Below are 17,306 nucleotides of genomic sequence, written 5' to 3' on the forward strand. Positions count from 1 at the left end.
CGAATACGTAGAAGAAATCTGTAATGAGACCAACTCATCTCTGCTTCATTTATTTTTTCAGGACATTTTCCTGATTATAAAAGTAACAACTGTTTCTGTAGAATTTTTTAAAATTAGGATTATTCTGCCATCCAGATTTTAAAAACCTTATCCCTCTCAATGCAGTGGGTCTGCTATATATTTTTTAAAATGTACTGTTTAAGTTTTTCTCAAAATAATACATGTATGCAGATTAAATAGTCAGAGTATGATTAAGTTTACAATAGAAAAGCAGCCCTTTGTTCCTCCTTGTCCTGGTTCCCCTTCTCCATCAGATAACTTCCTTAGGAAATGTTTAGCTGTTTGGGGGGTATAAACCTTGATATTCTGAACTAACGTGGTGCAAATATACTGTTTTCTGTTTTGTTCTGTTTTTAATTTCAGTATTAGCTTTTATATGCTGACTTCCATTGGGCTCTCCACTTTCCTGCCCTTCTGTTTCCACGTGGATGATGTCTGCCAACCCTCACCCTTCCTCCTGCTCTCTCCGGGCTCCCTCATTCCTCCTCAGGAGTGCCACACCTGGCCAGCGAGAAGGCCCGTCTCAACCCCTTCCTCTTTCTCTTGGAAGCACCTCCTCAGACAAGCTGCCTTCTGCTCTGCCCTTCCATCTGTGAGGGAATGGGGGAGAGTCGGCCCTGCGCAGGAGGCCAGTGATGGAGCAGCTACGTCGCCAAACTCAGAATTGAAGTATTAGGAAGCTCACTCTCCATGCCTCAACTCCGCTTCTGTTTGACAGAAGCTGTTAACGCCCCACTCCATATTAACAGCCACCTCTAGCCACCTGCCTGCCCTGGTAGTGACAGCTTCCACCCTGCTGACAGCCCCCGCAGCTCGCTGTTTCTCCACAGGAGGGACTATTCTGGCCCCACAGCTGCTTTTAGTTTTACCCTGGGAACCAGGAGCAGAGGGCAGAGGCGTCAACACCATCTTCAGCTGGTGGGACCAGCCTCCCCATCCTCTGGTTGGACAGTAGTCAGGTGGGTTCCATACAGTTTCTCAGAAGTTCTCCAGGAGAAGTGAGACACTTTTTGGGGACGTCTCTCTCCCCAATCCCCAACTCTCATTATTGACACACTCTTTACTGGCTTTCTCTGTCCCCTATCTCTCTTTCCCGCATCCTCACTCTACTGCCTAGGTCTAAGATCACTTCCTCTGAAATCTTTCTTGACCCAAATCTTGTCTCTCAGAAGCTGATGTTTTGATCTTCATCTGTCTGACTCTTACATACATCTCTCAACTGATACCAAAAAGCCTATTATGAAAAATGAGAATTGAATCTTATTGTTGTAATGTACCCCGCGAATCACACAAAGACGCCTCAAGAAGTCGAGTTATGGAGTCACATTTATTGCAAATCTGGGACTACCAGGGGGCATTTTGCTCTCTCAAATCTCATAGTAATTACCTAGCCCCAACACCAGATTTATATAGGGAAAAATCACAAAGGTATTGATTACATCTCAAGGTTTGGAATGAGGAACCTGGTTTGCAAAAAAGCAGTTTACAGAAGCAGAATTGAGCATGTTGGTTAAATTATAGTTTGGGGTCTCCGGATCACTGAATCAACGAAAACACATTGCCTGGAGCCATAAGTCTTGGGACCACTGAGTTGACAGAAACACATTATCTAGAGCCATCGGGTCTTGGGACCACTGCGTCAACCAGAACGCATTATCTGTAGCCACTGAGGCAATTTAAGGTAATTGTGCTGTCCTGGTTCCCAGGTACAGAAGAATGTGCTTTCTAAAACCAGTAAGATCACAATCAATGGGATAGCACACATAAGTTCAGAAAATCCAAGTAGCTTTTCTATTGTTAAACAAAGCAAATAATGACAAAGCCAAATCAGCAGGGTTAAAATATTAAACAGCAATGTCCACCCAAGCATGGTTGCCACCATACTTCACTATCTCACTACCTTCTCCTCCCCATTCAAAAGTATGGCTTTTATAATTTCCATGCCTCAAGTATAGTCATATCACCTATATTAGATTAAATTAGTATTTATTAGTAATAATGTAATTAACATTGGATAATTACATTATTGTGGCCAAAACAATTCTACAGGCCAAAACGATTACTATCTCTATTTCATAGATAGGAAAATAAAGGTACATAGGTTCAGTAACTTACTCAAGTTTAATTACCTAGTAAATAGTGAGTTGGGAATAAACAATCTGGCTCAAAAGTCTTATGATCTTAAGAGTATTTTATGGTGCCGTTGAAAATGTTAAATAACAGAGGCAAAAAGTAATTTCCTAGAGTCAGCCAGTAGATAAGAGTCAGAGTAAAGACTGGACCCCAAGTTTTTTTAAATTTCATGCCTAAAATATTCTTCAGATTATTATGCAAGATGGCTGTCAGCATTGGAGGTTATAATAGGCAATTAGACACCTCAGGAATATGAGCTGCTGGGACCCTGCCTCTTCTGACGTCACTGTGTTCAGTGTATTTGTTAGGCAAATCTTTGATTCTAACTGCAACTGTTTTCTTTTTTCTTCTACCTATGATTGTTATGTTATTTTATTTATTTTGCAACTGTTTTCTTAGGATGGATTTTTAGAAACTATGTGTTGGATATGATAGGAGGATATAACCTTTTAAAAGATTTTGTAAAACTGGCTAAATAATTTGTCAGAAAGACAGTTTAAACTTAAATTCACTCATGATATAGGAACCATATCACTGCAACCATTACTGTGCCTCTCTCTTTCTCTCGCTCTCATTTTTATTTATTTATTTTCTTTTTTTTCTCTCTCTCATTTTTAATTCACAGATTGGAAATTGAAGTTTACCTTTTAAAAATTTTGTAATAATTAGATAAAATACTTTTTTTGGTATTTATCAGCCATTAGTACTTTTCGTTTTAGAAAATATCTTGCGTAGTTTTTTTAATAGGTGAGAGATGAAAAATAAGCCAGAATAACTATTAAATGTTTCTCAAGCTCACAGCAAAGGTTTTTTAAAATCTTAATTGTGTTTATCCAGTTCTAATGCTTTGCAAACTAAAGTAAAAATGATAGTGATATATAAAAACATGAAAATCCTCCAATTTAGCCAACCTAAGATTCCTCCTTTTTCTTCTAGCAGATTCCAGTATTTATAGACTCTGTTTCTTTTACAGAAGAGAATAAATTCCCATAATGTGCTTTTACTACAATAACTACCACCACACTCCCATGAAGTTTCTGGGCTCCTGCACTGCCAATAGAGTTATCATGTAGAGTCCAGTGTTTACTGATGAAAGGCAGCCACAGGCAGCTTAAGTGAGAAGGGAGCAAGCACTTGGCTTGAATGATCAAAATTACCTGAGCAACTTCTGGCTGTTGAGGATACGAACAGGAGAGTCCTTAAGGAGAATTTTGCTCAGGGTGAATGCCACTTTGCAAACACAGTGAGCAATCTGAATTTGGTTACTGGGGTTCAAACTCCCCGCCCCCCCCCCCCCCCCCCCCCGCCCCGTGACTTGGCCTAGTGGTTTTCTTCCTTTTAGGAGATCCCAGAGATGGGTTTTGTAGGGCATGTGTGTCTCAGGTGTCACCCAGACAGCACCCCAGTGCAGCTCATCACCCCAATGACTTTAGCCCGGACTCAGCTGGATCGTATTGAAGGGTAGCAGATGAGGCTGCATTTAGGAAACTGACCCCCAGAAAAAAATTTTCTTGCTAGAAATAACTCATCTGTGTTAAGCAGCACATGGAGGGTGCTCAGGAAATATTCACAGCTCTAAGAGGATTTAAAGGCACAGAGAGTAGCAGGCAAAGTAGCATGGGGTACATCTTCCACAGGTGGATAGAGGCCTTTAACGCATAGCTATAAGTCAAGTATTTCAGCAGTCTTTGCCAGTGGCCTGCCTGGGTGACTGAGAAAGCTCCCTGATAACTGAAAACAGAGGGTTAAGAACTTGAGCTCTGGAATCTGACGGACAGATTGAATTCCAGTTCTACCACTTACCAGGGGCAGGCCCTTTGGTAAATTTCTCAATCATTTATTTTGTTCATATGAAATGGGGACCATAGATATTAATGCCTCCTAGAGTTTTTGTAAGGATTAAATGAGAGAATGTTTGTGAATTTTAACACACTGACTTGCAAGTAGTGGGCTCAAGGGCTCAATAATCTTGGGCCACTTATCTAGGCCAAATCTAACTTATGTCTATTAGTCTCCATCAACCTCTGAAGATTGTCATATGACTACTCAAAATGCTAGCGTTTTAAATACCAAGAGAGACATGTGAGTGACTCAGATGACTTCTTCAGAGGAATGACGGAAATAAATATTTTGCTCGTCTCTTTTGAACAAAGCCAGTCATAAATCTCAGCTTGTGAATCATCATCCTGGACTCTGCTGTCGGACAGAAGCCCACTTAGCACTTATCAAAGCGGCAGTTTCCAAAGCGTCTGTGGGAGTGGGTGGTTCTGGCTTTCCCCTTGGAGTACATCGTCAGTGACCAACCGTGAAGAAAAGTCCTCAGGGGTTAGAAACAAACAAACATAATATTAATGATTAAAAGAAACACGCAACAGAAGCAGAACAAGTTGATTCTGAGTCATACTGACAGGGATGAATACTGAAAAGTCTTTTGTTGTTGTTATTTGAAATTTTTACATTTTCACACTTTTTCCTAGTCTTCCTCATTCGGCCCCTCAGATGGGCATGAGGGAACAAAAAAGACATGGCAGGAGGACAAAAGGAGAGAAACCTACTAATGAAATTGCGAGGATCTTTGAAATGATTATTGTTTGTTTTGCAGAGGGACTTAGGTAAAGCAGACATATTATGTCAGGTGACCTTTCTTTCTCCAGTTTCTCTCAGTCTTCTTGCCTATATACTACCCCTGATTTTACTCAATTTCTCCAATTTCCCCCCAAGACTCAACTCCATCTACTGGGCAGCATCAAATCCTCAATGTTTTGGAATTTCTGGAGAGGCTTCAGTTCCTCCACATTCATAAAAAAAATACACTATTTTTTCTCTCTAAAAAAGACATATTTATGGCCGATCTCCCTCAAAGGCAGAGTAAGGTAGGAGGAGGCATGCCCAATTTTTTTGCTCTGGCTCAGGGTCATTTGATTTTGACTCATCCAACAGGCCTGCTAGAATGAAGGAATAAGAATCAAGAAGTGAGCCCTAGCCGGTTTTGCTCAGTGGATAGAGCATGGGCCTGCGGACTGAAGGGTCCCGGGTTCGATTCCGGCCAACGGCATGTACCTTGGTTGCGGGCACATCCCCAGTAGGAAGTGTGCAGGAGGCAGCTGATTGATGTTCCTCTCTCATCAATGTTTCTAACTCTCTATCTCTCTCTCCCTTCCTCTCTGTGAAAAATCAATATCATATATATATATAAAAGAATCAAGAAGTGAGAAGTTCTCTCTCTTCCTGGCTTAGATATTGGCATGTGAAGTAATGTAAATTAGGTTGACAGTCAGAGATCTTCAATACTGAATGTTTATGGGCTGTGCAGTGATGAACACAACTGTGGGCCTAGTTTGAATTTATATGCCTCAAACAACCCTAGTTTCACTAAGTCAGTTCCATTTCTTAACCCTAGAACTTTAACTGCCTTGTTGGGGTGAGAAATCTTGTATATACATAAAACAAATTGATAGGACCATGTCTGGGTGCAGCATAGCATAGTGGTTACCAGCTTGTGAAACATAGGCACTCCATCTTGTGTAAAAACTGCTGTTTGCAATTTTAACCCTGCTCTTCTTGGCTTCTGTAAGCATGCTTGCTTGCTTGAATAATAGGGAACAAAAGCTGAACTATTTGACCTTGCAAGCTGCTCCACGCCATCCCTGACTACTCCCCTAAACAGATGCCCTCCAGTTATCTGGAAATGTAATATGCTGAAGGCTACTGAGTTGTGCTGTGCTCAAGGTTACAAGCTTCCTGCAAAATATCTACATAGGGCTCTTTGTAAAGCCTGAAAAAGGTCCAGAAACTCCATATTTAAGAGACAAAGGCCTAGGAAGGTATAAAGGAAAATTTCCTCCATGTTGCTTTGTTCAGACTCTGGAAACAATATTCCTCTGAGTCTGCTAGCATAATAAAGACTCCAAATTAATTTGATTTACGAAGGCATCTTGTGTTCAGCTCGCTGATTTACAATATAACACTTGGACTCTAGAGCTAGTCCATGTAGGTTCAAATCCAGTTACTAGGTGTATAACTTTTGGCAAGCTATTCAACATTTAGCACTATTGTTTTCTCATGTGTAAAATGGGGATGATCATATCATTTACCTCATAGAGTGCTGTGAGGATGGAATGATACATGCAAAGCACTTAGATTATTGTTACCCTTGATAACCTAATATATGCACGTGGCATGCACTATATTTTTAAATCTTCATAACAACCCTATAAGTAGATATCATTAACTCCATTTTACAGATGGAAACTACTAACCTTTGGGGCACGAAAAACCTTGATTTGACTTCTACCTCTTAGATGTTTGACCTGGTCAGGATATTGAAAAATAACTGAGAAGGAAAACCAAGATGGCGGCATAGGTAAACACCGGAAATTGCTGCCTCCCACAACAACTTCAAAAATACAACTAAAAGACAAAATGGACATCATCCAGAACCACAAGAAGGCTGGCTGAGTGGAAATTCTACAACTAGAAGGAAAGAGAAAAGCACTGAGACTCAGAGGAGCTGCAGAAGTAAAGTGCAGAGGTACGGAGGCGCACACGGCAAGGGCTGGCAACTGAGGACAGGGCTGTCTTTTTGAATCAGGAGGGAGTCTCAAGCCCCTGACTGCTCTGAACTCCAGTTCCGGGCGAGTCTCTGGGGACCCAGGACTCATACGGGGAGAAACTGGACTGTCTGGCAGCAGGCAGAACTCGGAACTCGAGGGCGGCTTCCTCTCAGAGGTGCTTGCAGCGATTACGAGGACACTGAGACACAGGGCCTCTTAGGGCAGGGCTGAGGATCAGCCATCGCTGTTTGCTCCGCCCTGTTGATCCCCTGAGACCCCACCCCACCCAAGCTGCAGCAGAGGCTTTTGCATATGAATGCCCTGGCCCTTTGCAATCTGAAAATTACCTAACAAACTGCAGCTGGGCCAGACAGACCCAGAACTTCCAAGAGAAGGCCCAAGGCCCCACAGAAGCTTGCATTGCTTCACAGCTGGGCCTCATCTGGGCACCTACAAACCCCAAACAAGGAAGGGGAATCTGCAGATCTCTTCATAGCTCCTGTTGGGTAGCCTCAGGCAGAGATTAAATTAGCACCTCCTTAGATCCAAGAGCCAGATTACAACTCCTCAGATCCATAAGGGACACACTCAGGGGGCAGACTCAGTGAGCACCAAAGCCCCACTGAAGCAAGTCTTGCCCCAGAAGGGTGTCTTCAGCACAGAAGTTCTTCCACTGCAGACACAGCTGATTCTCACAGCCAATTGGCCTGGAGGTCAATTCCTCCCAGTGATACCTACAACAATCAAGGCTTAACTACAACAAGTCTGTGCACAAAGCCCACAAAGGGGTGCACCAAGAGTGTCCACCTCAGGTAATTGGGGAGGCTGAGTCACTGGACCCTATAGGACACCTAGCACAAAAAGCCACTCTACCAACACAGGGAAGCATAAAAAATGTGGAGACAAAGAAACAGGACACAAATGACAGAAATGGAGGAAAGCAAATGACTGGATATAGAGTTCAAAACCACACTTTTAACGTCTCTCAAGAACTGTCTAGAAGCCGCCGATAAATTTAGTAAGGCCCTCGAAAAGACTGGTGAGACCACCGATAAATGTAGTGAGATCCTCAAGAAATCTAATGAGACCCTTGAGGTTATGAAAAAGGACCAACTAGAAATTAAGCATACACTGACTGAAATAAAGGATATTATGCAGAGTCCCAAAAGCAGACTAGAGGATCGCAAGAATCAAGTCAAAGATTTGAAATATGAAGAAGCAAAAAACACCCAACCGGAAAAGCAAAATGAAAAAAGAATCCAAAAATACGAAGATAGTGTAAGGAGCCTCTGGGACAGCTTCAAGCGTACCAACATCTGAATTATAGGGGTGCCAGAAGAAGAGAGAGAGCAAGATATTGAAAACCTATTTGAAGAAATAATGACAGAAAACTTCCCCTACCTGGTGAAAGAAATAGACTTACAAGTCCAGGAAGCGCAGAGAACCCCAAACAAAAGGAATCCAAAGAGGACCACACCAAGACACATCATCATTAAAATGCCAAGAGCAAAAGACAAAGAGAGAATCTTAAAAGCAGCAAGAGGAAGAAACTCAGTTACCTACAAGGGAGTACCCACATGACTGTCAGCTGATTTCTCAACAGAAACTTTGCAGGTCAGAAGGGAATGGCAAGAAATATTCAAAGTGATGAATGCCAAGAACCTACAACCAAGATTACTTTATCCAGCAAAGCTATCATTCAGAATTGAAGGTCAGATAAAGAGCTTCACAGATAAGGAAAAGCTAAAGGAGTTCATCACCACCAAACCAGTATTATATGAAATGCTGAAAGGTATCCTTTAAGAAGAGGAAGAAGAAGAAAAAGGTAAAGATACAAATTATGAACAACAAATACACATCTATCAACAAGTGAATCTAAAAATCAAGTGAATAAATAATCTGATGAACACAATAAACTGGTGATTATAATAGAATCAGGTTCAAAGAAAGGGAGTAGACTGACTATTCTTGGGGGGGGGGAAAGGGATGTGGGGGGGTGAGGGTGGAGGGTGGGGTGGGAACTGGGTGGAGGGGAGCTATGGGGGAGAAAAAGAGAAACAACTGTAATAATCTGAACAATAAAGATTTAATTAAAAAAAAAAAAGAAAAATAACTGTGCTAATATTCAGAGGTAATGCCTATCTCCCAGGATTCTGTTAGAATTGATGAGTTGATGAAGATAAAGCATTTTGTACCATGGCAAGTGTTAGTAGGCCTGCTGCACTCACACATCTTTTAAAAAACATTACTCATGTTATATTTTATGTAAATACTAGAGGCCCAGTGCATGACATTCGTGCACTGGGGTTGGGGCGGGGGTCCCCTCAGCCTGGCCTGCACCCTCTCGCAGTCCAGGACCCCTCAGGGGATGTCCGCCTGCCAGCTTAGGTCTATTCCCTGCAGGCAGGCAGACATCCCCTGAGGGGTCCTTAGCGCTGCTGTGGAGGCGGGAGAGGCCACTGCCACTGCACTCACCAGCCATGAGCCCAGCTTCTGGCTGAGTGGTGCTTCCCCTGTGGGAGCACACTGACCACCAGGGGGCAGTTCCTGCATTGAGCATCTGCCCCCTGGTGGTCAGTGTGCATTATAGTGACCAGTCGTTCCACTGTTCGGTTGATTTGTATATTAGGGTTTTATTATATTGGACTAGAGGCCCGATGCATGAAATTCATGCAAGAGTAGGCCTTCCTTCCCCCGGCTGCCGGCACTGGCTTCCCTCTGGCACCCGGGACCTGGGCTTCCCTTGCAGCTCTGGCTTCATCTGGAAGGACATCCAGAAGGACATCTGGTCTAATTAGCATAGTATGCTTTTATTATTATAAATGTTATATTTTATGTCAATTTCATTTTCCATCCTCATTTAATCAGTTAACCTTTTTTTGAATAGTTTTTTTTAAAATATATTTTATTGATTTTTTACAGAGAGGAAGGGAGAGAGATAGAGAGTTAGAAACATCGAAGAGAGAGAAACATCGATCAGCTGCCTCCTGCACATCTCCTACTGGGGATATGCCCGCAACCCAGGTACATGCCCTTGACCGGAATCGAACCTGGGACCTTTCAGTCCGCAGGCCGACGCTCTATCCACTGAGCCAAACCGGTTTCGGCTTTTTGAATAGTTTTTAGTGATGAAAAATGCATTACTATATGTGGCCTATGATGATTTTTAGCTCTCAGTTTCTTCATTATGGTGAACTGAAATCTGTTTATGAACCCATTGAGCCTATTTCTGCTCTTTTGAATAGCACAGAATGAGTTTAAAAGAGGGTCTTTACAGCGCTTACACAAGGTGGGTAGGGCAAGGCTTGTTGCTACATACTGTTATTTTTGTGTTAATAAAAAAAATCATATATGGTGCTACATTACAAACTGCCTTTTAAAAACATTTTGATCAATTTATTTAAATATAATTAGTTTCCATGTAATCCTATGTGTTACAATTTGTGTGTTTAAAATCATTATTCTAAGAAAGTTTCCATGAGCTTCACAGGGCCACCATAAGGCATAACGTGTTTAGAAACCCTGGTCTAATTCCTTGTTTATGAGCTAGGTCTTCAAATATTAGAAACTAGCTCTGTTCACCCACACTTTCTCTTTCCCAAACTGAAAGTGCCCAGGATCCTATTTCAGGACATAACTTGTCATCAGGAAGTTGCAGCCTGGGAGGAGCCAGCACAGGTAATGAGATCCTTCACTAGAGAGATGGAGCCGGCAGCACTGAGCAAAGCCCGCTGCCCATGCGGGGAGCAATGCAGTTCCACGCCAAAGCACGGGCAGTGGAGAGAAGGCCAACAGAAAGTGGGGTATTTGAAGAAAGTAGTCCATGTGCCAGGGTGTGTATGGAGGGTAAAGTTGGTAGTACCACAACATAGCAGAAGTGTCCCAACTAGTGGGCAGAGCTTAGAAGGGGAATGGAAATAGCATGTGTCAGGCATCATGCTCAGCAATTTATAGACATCACAGCAAACCAGTGTGGTGGATCTTATTTCTCCTATTTTATATGGGAGGAAGCTGAAGTTCAGAAAAGATTAAGTAGCTTACCCATGTTCACCCACCCGTCTAGAAACCCAGGCAGAGAGGCCGGCAGCACTTGGGAAAGTCACTTAGCCGGTGAGCATGTTCTGGGACGTGGTGTCTGGAATTCAGTTATTTGGGCGTGGCAAGAGCCAAGGACGACCTTAGTTCTAAAGTGACTTGGGGAATTAAGCAAGATGCCAAGTAGCACTCAGGCACAGCAAACAAAGCAGAAACCACTTGCCAGAAAACTGGTACCCAAAATGAGGCCTGGGTCTCTAGAACAAAGAGAAGTGTACTCTGACGCGTTCACCTCTATGCCTTTGTTTATGCTCTTCCTTCTGGCTGAACACCCAAACCCACCTTTTTCTCTGTTAGATAGCCCTATTGCCATCTGTCTGTCTTGATCATCTGTCAACTGATCATTTGTCTTCAGGGGCCTCATCTAATTTATAACACATTTCCTTGCTTTTCCCTTGGATATTTTACCCTCTCAACCGGGTGTAACTTAATAAAGGCACACAGAATCAAAGCACTCCTCAACTGAGATTGCCAGTTTACCTGTAGGATCACAATTAAATGACTAGTAAGAGTGCCAATGAGTGTATTTCTAAATCAGTCATTTTCATTTCAAGAAAAATATCATTCTGATGTTTAAAATATAGTTTTTAAAGAGATAAATATTTTCATTATGTACTTTTCCCTCACGTATTTTGAAAACTTCTTGTGCAAGATACTGTTTAAAATACATAGCATTACTTTTTCTTTATGCAAAAGCTTTATTGGATGTATATTAATACATCTGAAGTGGTATATAAAAGATAGACTTCATACTATTATTGGTGTTTGGATACACCATGACAGTGACAGAATTAATTTCAATTCAAGAAGCATTTATTTACTGAGCAAATGATATTAACAGAAGATACTCATTCTGGGAGATAAGTTGTGAATAAAGATATACTCTCTGCCCTAAAAATGTTTTTCATTGAAAGGCAGAGGCAGACAACATACAGAAATGGTTATGGAGTCTTAAACAAAGTGTTAAACAGCAATACCTTCCTTCTAGCTAGAAATATGGTTTTGGAGGGTAGGATCGTCTTTTTCTTTTCTTCCTCCTCCCATTTTTCATTCCTTTTATTAACATTTAAAATCATTCATGGCATTTAACATGTGTTTCCTATATGAGATTTCTAATAAATTTCAGGTGGATATATTGAACCCAAGTAATCTTATTAAAGATTTCAGAATTGTAGGTCTTGATAATCAGGTTCTTATGATATATGTCAATATAAACATGAGGAATAATTACTTTTGCAAATTATTAATTGATTTGTTTATTCAAACTAAAAATTTCCTTTTAACAACCTCTTGCATGATGATGATACAGATTTTACCTTGAGAGACAGCCCGAGTTTTACAAGTCAGGTTTATTCTCTGAGCCTTAGTTAAATACTGCTGTGCTAAATAGCATCCAAGATCTCAAACAGCTCAAATATTTCTGTACTTCATTGGTACCTATCAAGAGATGCCTGTTTACTTATGTAGCCCTCCATCCAGTTTCATAATGGTCATTCAGTTCCAGGGAAATGCCAAGATGTTTTAAGTAGAACCTTATTATAGCACGAGTCAGCATTAAGAAAAGTGTGTATATATTTTATTAGTCAAACCAAGTTTAAAAAATGTCCACACAAAATAAAAGCCCTCTTATAACTTCATTAGCTGATTATGCTAGTGTCTTTTTAGATAATACCAAAAGACTTTTATTGAATTAAAATTATTTCTCCTGCCTATATTAGCATATGAAGTTTCGACCACATAAATGAAAACTACTTTTTGTGTATTTTTCCTTAATATTGAAGCAGCCATGGCTTTCATCAGAATAATTAAAAGTACATTGTTAAAATGTAAATTATGGATAGTCTGAAAACTGGTTCCATCCTTAAAAATGAATTTCTTTGGATTAAAATAGTGAGCCCTTTGGAATAAAATGGAGTATCTACTGCACACTTAAAGAGATTTCTTGAGATTCACAAAGCTTTACCACTGTGAAATAATGTGCAAAAGCATTAACTCTTGTTATTTATGACAATGCTATAAGTAAATACAAAATAATAGTCTTTAGGACATTTGCATTTTAAAAAATTAAAGTTCTTTAATTATTGATATTGAGAGCTTCAGTTAAGTGCTATGTGTTTTGGTTATACCGCAAACTTTCTTGTAATGCAGGTAAATTCTAGAGGAGCACATAGGCAAAAGCAGGTAGCCAGCTGCGTTGTGTAATAGCAACTGGGGAGCAATAAGCGGGGAAGGTAGCTGCAGAGGACATGCCCAGGCAGCGGAGGCCGTCCTCACTCCCACAGCCGAGCACCAAGACTTATTACCTTGTATCCAGGACAACCCTGATCCCCCGGAGAACACACCTACATCTACCAGTTGCTTAAGGGCCAACTCCTGTGCCTCTTAAAGAGGGGTTATTTGAAGCCATAAAATATATAAATGGAATGATGACAAGAAAGTGTAATTTACTGATGTGTGAAGACACCCTAGGCATTATGAAAACTTAACGAGCTAGGATCACCAGCAGAACAGTTTTTTACGACTTGCACACTTTTGTGTCATCTTGTCCCTTGTCATTCTCCCAGGCACTCAGCAGAGGAAAGAGCCAAAAAAAACCTGAAGTTTTGTTCAAATAGTAATTAATATTCAATCTTCATTAGTAGAAATTATCACTCTAAAATATCAGGGTGATGTTAGATATCCCAAAGGTACTTGCAAATGCAGTGTGAATGTCAAATTTTCTCAACATTCGGAGTCCTGGTAATAACCACATATTAACACTGAAGTAGATAAAAATAGCACCAGAAGGCCCCCCCACCCTTTGTAGGTCAGTGCTCGCTGCTGAGTGCGCTGTAATTATGTACACTACATGAGCTACAGCTTGAGCTAATAATACCATACTGAGTACTAGAAAGCTGTAATTACACAACGACATAATGTATGCTTGGCAAGATTTTCAATTTTGGGGAATCTACTGTCAAATAGCATCTGGCAGAATTAAAAGTCCAATTTTGGGGTCAGAATAATTGGTCTAGACTGAACTAATTTAGGGCATTGTGGCTCAAGCAGAATAAGTCATATGTCTATGAAGCAAGCAAATCCAATGATAGGAGTACATCTAGAAGTAGTGCAGTCTTAAAGCATTGCTTTAAAACACAAAGAATTTCCAAGATTGAAAAACTGCTACATACCTGTGCACCATGCTGGGTGCAGGAGATTAAAAAAATAAAACAGGAGAGGAAGAGAGAATTCCTGACTGCCGATTGCTTATGATTATGATATAAGGTAAATTTGTGTTTTCACAGAGAAGTGTACAAAGTACAATGAATTAACAATATCATTAGCTGCTGTCTTTAATAATGATCTACATTAAATCACTGCTCCGTTGTTTTGTTTAAAAACATTTCCAAACTGTGGTACATCTACACGATGGAATACTATGCTGCTCTAAAAAGGAAGGAACTCTTACCATTTGCAACGTCATGGATGGAACTGGAGAGCATTATGCTAAGTGAAATAAGCCAGTCAATGAAGGAAAAATACCACATGATCTCACTCATTCATGGATAATAGAGACCATTATAAACTTTTGAACAATAATAGATACAGAGGCAGAGCTGCCTCAAACAGATTGTCAAACTGCAGTGGGAAGGCCGGGGAGGATTGGGGGGCAGGAGGTAGGGGGGTAAGAGATCAACTAAAGGACTTGTATGCATGCATATAAGCATAACCAATGGACATAAGACACTGGGGGATAGGGGAGGCTAGGGGACTGTCTAGGGTGGGGGGAAAAATGGACACATATGTAATACCCTTTGTAATACTTTAAACAATAAAAAAAAATTAAAACATTTCCCTTAAACCTCATGTTCTTCTCGTATTTTCTGATAGAATTACACAAGACCATCTTCATAAAAATGTTTCTGTTATGATTTTCTCCTTCTTTGCTAAGCCATTATATTTGAGTCCTGCCTACTCTACTAGGACAGCTAAGATTATCCCATTTTTACAAATTTGTCTTTCCTTTTGTCACACAGAGAAGTCTGTTTTCCTCTGCGTACCTTTGCTCTCAATTCCATTTAGCTTACAAAAAGCTTTATGTAGAAATCTATTTGGTGGTGTTTGAAGTACACATACTTAAATTTTCCCAAGCGTCACACTTTTATACTGGGAGAAATTACTTGTTGGCCAAGTAATTTCTTGGATTTCTTCAATAGTAAAGAAATTTTCAGTTCAATTGATTTGATCATTTTCAGGAACTTGTTTCTAAAGACATCTAGACTTCTTGTGAATATTTTGAGAAATTTTCAGTACAGTCATGTATTTGCATGGAAACCTTGTCCCAGTTTATTATGGTGGAGCATAATTTTACTTTGTTTATATTATTCAATTAAGAAATGGTGTATATATTTTGAATCTTTTTAAGCTGTCATTAAGCAATACATTGGAATCACCAGGCAAAAATGATCATGTTGAGTAGACCAATTATTATAGATTATCATTTAGGAAACTATTCAAGAGATTCCCCCCCCCCCTCCTCTAATACATGTGCTTAAATTTCTCCTCATTGTGAGTACTGATAAGAATGTTCAGAGGTTACTAAGTATGGCTATTCAAAGAGAACCACAGACTATTGATCATTGCCTGCTTGCTGAGATAAAGCAGTACAAGTGGTTCTATGCTTTTATAACATAATGTATTCCTAAAATTCGTAATTATACAGCAAAAAAGGGACTGAGAAAATGAATAAGAAAGCTAAAGGTAATCATAGGTATTTATTCAATAGTATTAAACTAGCTGATAATTGAAATGCAAAGAAGAAATTACCTGTGCCATTAAACAAGACCAGCTAATTGTCATTGTGCTCCACAAGGGTTTAATTCACTGTTCCTCTTGCTATATGTATGTAGGCCACTGGATTATTGGCTTTTCCTTATCTACTTCAGAGGAAATATACAACTTTTTCTTTCATATGACCTTCCTTCCTTCCTTCCTTCCTTCCTTCCTTCCTTCCTTCCTTCCTTCCTTCCTTCCTTCCTTCCTTTCTTCCTTTCTTTCTCTTTCATTTCTCTTTTCTTTTTTCAGATGAAATAATCCCAGCTGAATCAACAGAAAAGACTATCCTATCTAATAAAAGAGAAACATGGTAATTAGCCATACGTCCGCTACCCTTCCCATTGGCTAATCAGGGTGATATGCAAATTAACTGCCAGTCAAGATGGCAGCCGGCAGCCAGGCTACTGACATGAACAGGAGGCTTGCTTTCTTCAGTGACGGAGGACTCCAACGTTTCCCTCCTGCCGCAGCTGGGCTCTGAGCTGCTAAGAAACATTGTTACAAATATAGAAGCTAAACAAAACCCCAGAAACCTGTTTTCAGTCAGCCGGGATCTCAGAGCTAGAGTCGCAACAAAGTTTCAAATACAGAAAGTAAACAAAGCCAGAAACCTGCTTTCAGCAGTGAGGTCTCACAGCTAAAGCCGGCTCTCAGCTCCAGTGACAGCCATAAATCCAAGAATAAAAAAAAAAAAAAGGAAAAAAGGAGCGGTTGGGAGCTTCAGTCATCCGCCAGCCTGAAAACGGCCCTCAGCCCCTCACCCAGACTGGCCAGGCACCCCAGTGGGGACCCCCACCCTGAAGGGGGTGTGACCAGATGCAAACAGCCATCATCACCTCATCCAGGCTGGCCAGGCACCCAAGCGGGACCCCCACCCTGATCCAGGACACCCTTCAGGGCAAACCAGCCGGCCCCCACCCATGCACCAGGCCTCTATCCTATATAGTAAAAGGGTAATATGCCTCCCAGCACCGGGCTCAGCGGATCCGCGAGGCCTCCTGGCCCCTGGAGCAGTGTGACGGGGACAGCGCCCAAACCCCCTGATCGCCCTGCGGCTCTGTGTGTGACAGGGGGTGGTGCCACAACCTCCCTATCTGCCCTGCTCTGTTCATGACAGGGGAAGGCGCCCAACCCCCTGATCAGCCCTGCTCCTGATAGGGGGGAGCTCCCCAACCCCCTGATCACCCTGTGGCTTTGTGTGTGACAGGGTGCAGCGCCCCAACCCCCTGATCGGCCCTGCTCTGTGTGTGACAGGGTGCGGTCCCCCAACCCCCCCATGGGCCCTGCTCTGTGTGTGACAGGGTGGAGCCGCAACCTTCCCTTCGGCCCTGCCCTGAGTGTGACAGGGGGGAGTGCCCCAACCCCCTGATTGGCCCTGCTCTGTGGGTGACAGTGCGGCACCCCAACCTCCCCATCGACCATGCCTTGAGTGTGACAGGGGGCGGCGCCCCAACCCCCCAATTGGCCCTACCCTGAGTGTGACTGAGGGTGGCATCACAACCTCCTGATCGGCCCTGCTCTGTGCATGACAGGGGGGAGCTCCCCAACCCCCTGATCGGCCCTGCTCTGTGCGTGACAGGGGAGAGCTCCCCAACCCCCTGATCGGCCCTGCTCTGTGCGTGACAGGGGGGAGCTCCCCAACCCCCTGAT

The sequence above is a fragment of the Myotis daubentonii genome, chromosome 2 (assembly GCF_963259705.1).
Source record: "Myotis daubentonii chromosome 2, mMyoDau2.1, whole genome shotgun sequence".
NCBI lineage: Eukaryota > Metazoa > Chordata > Mammalia > Chiroptera > Vespertilionidae > Myotis > Myotis daubentonii.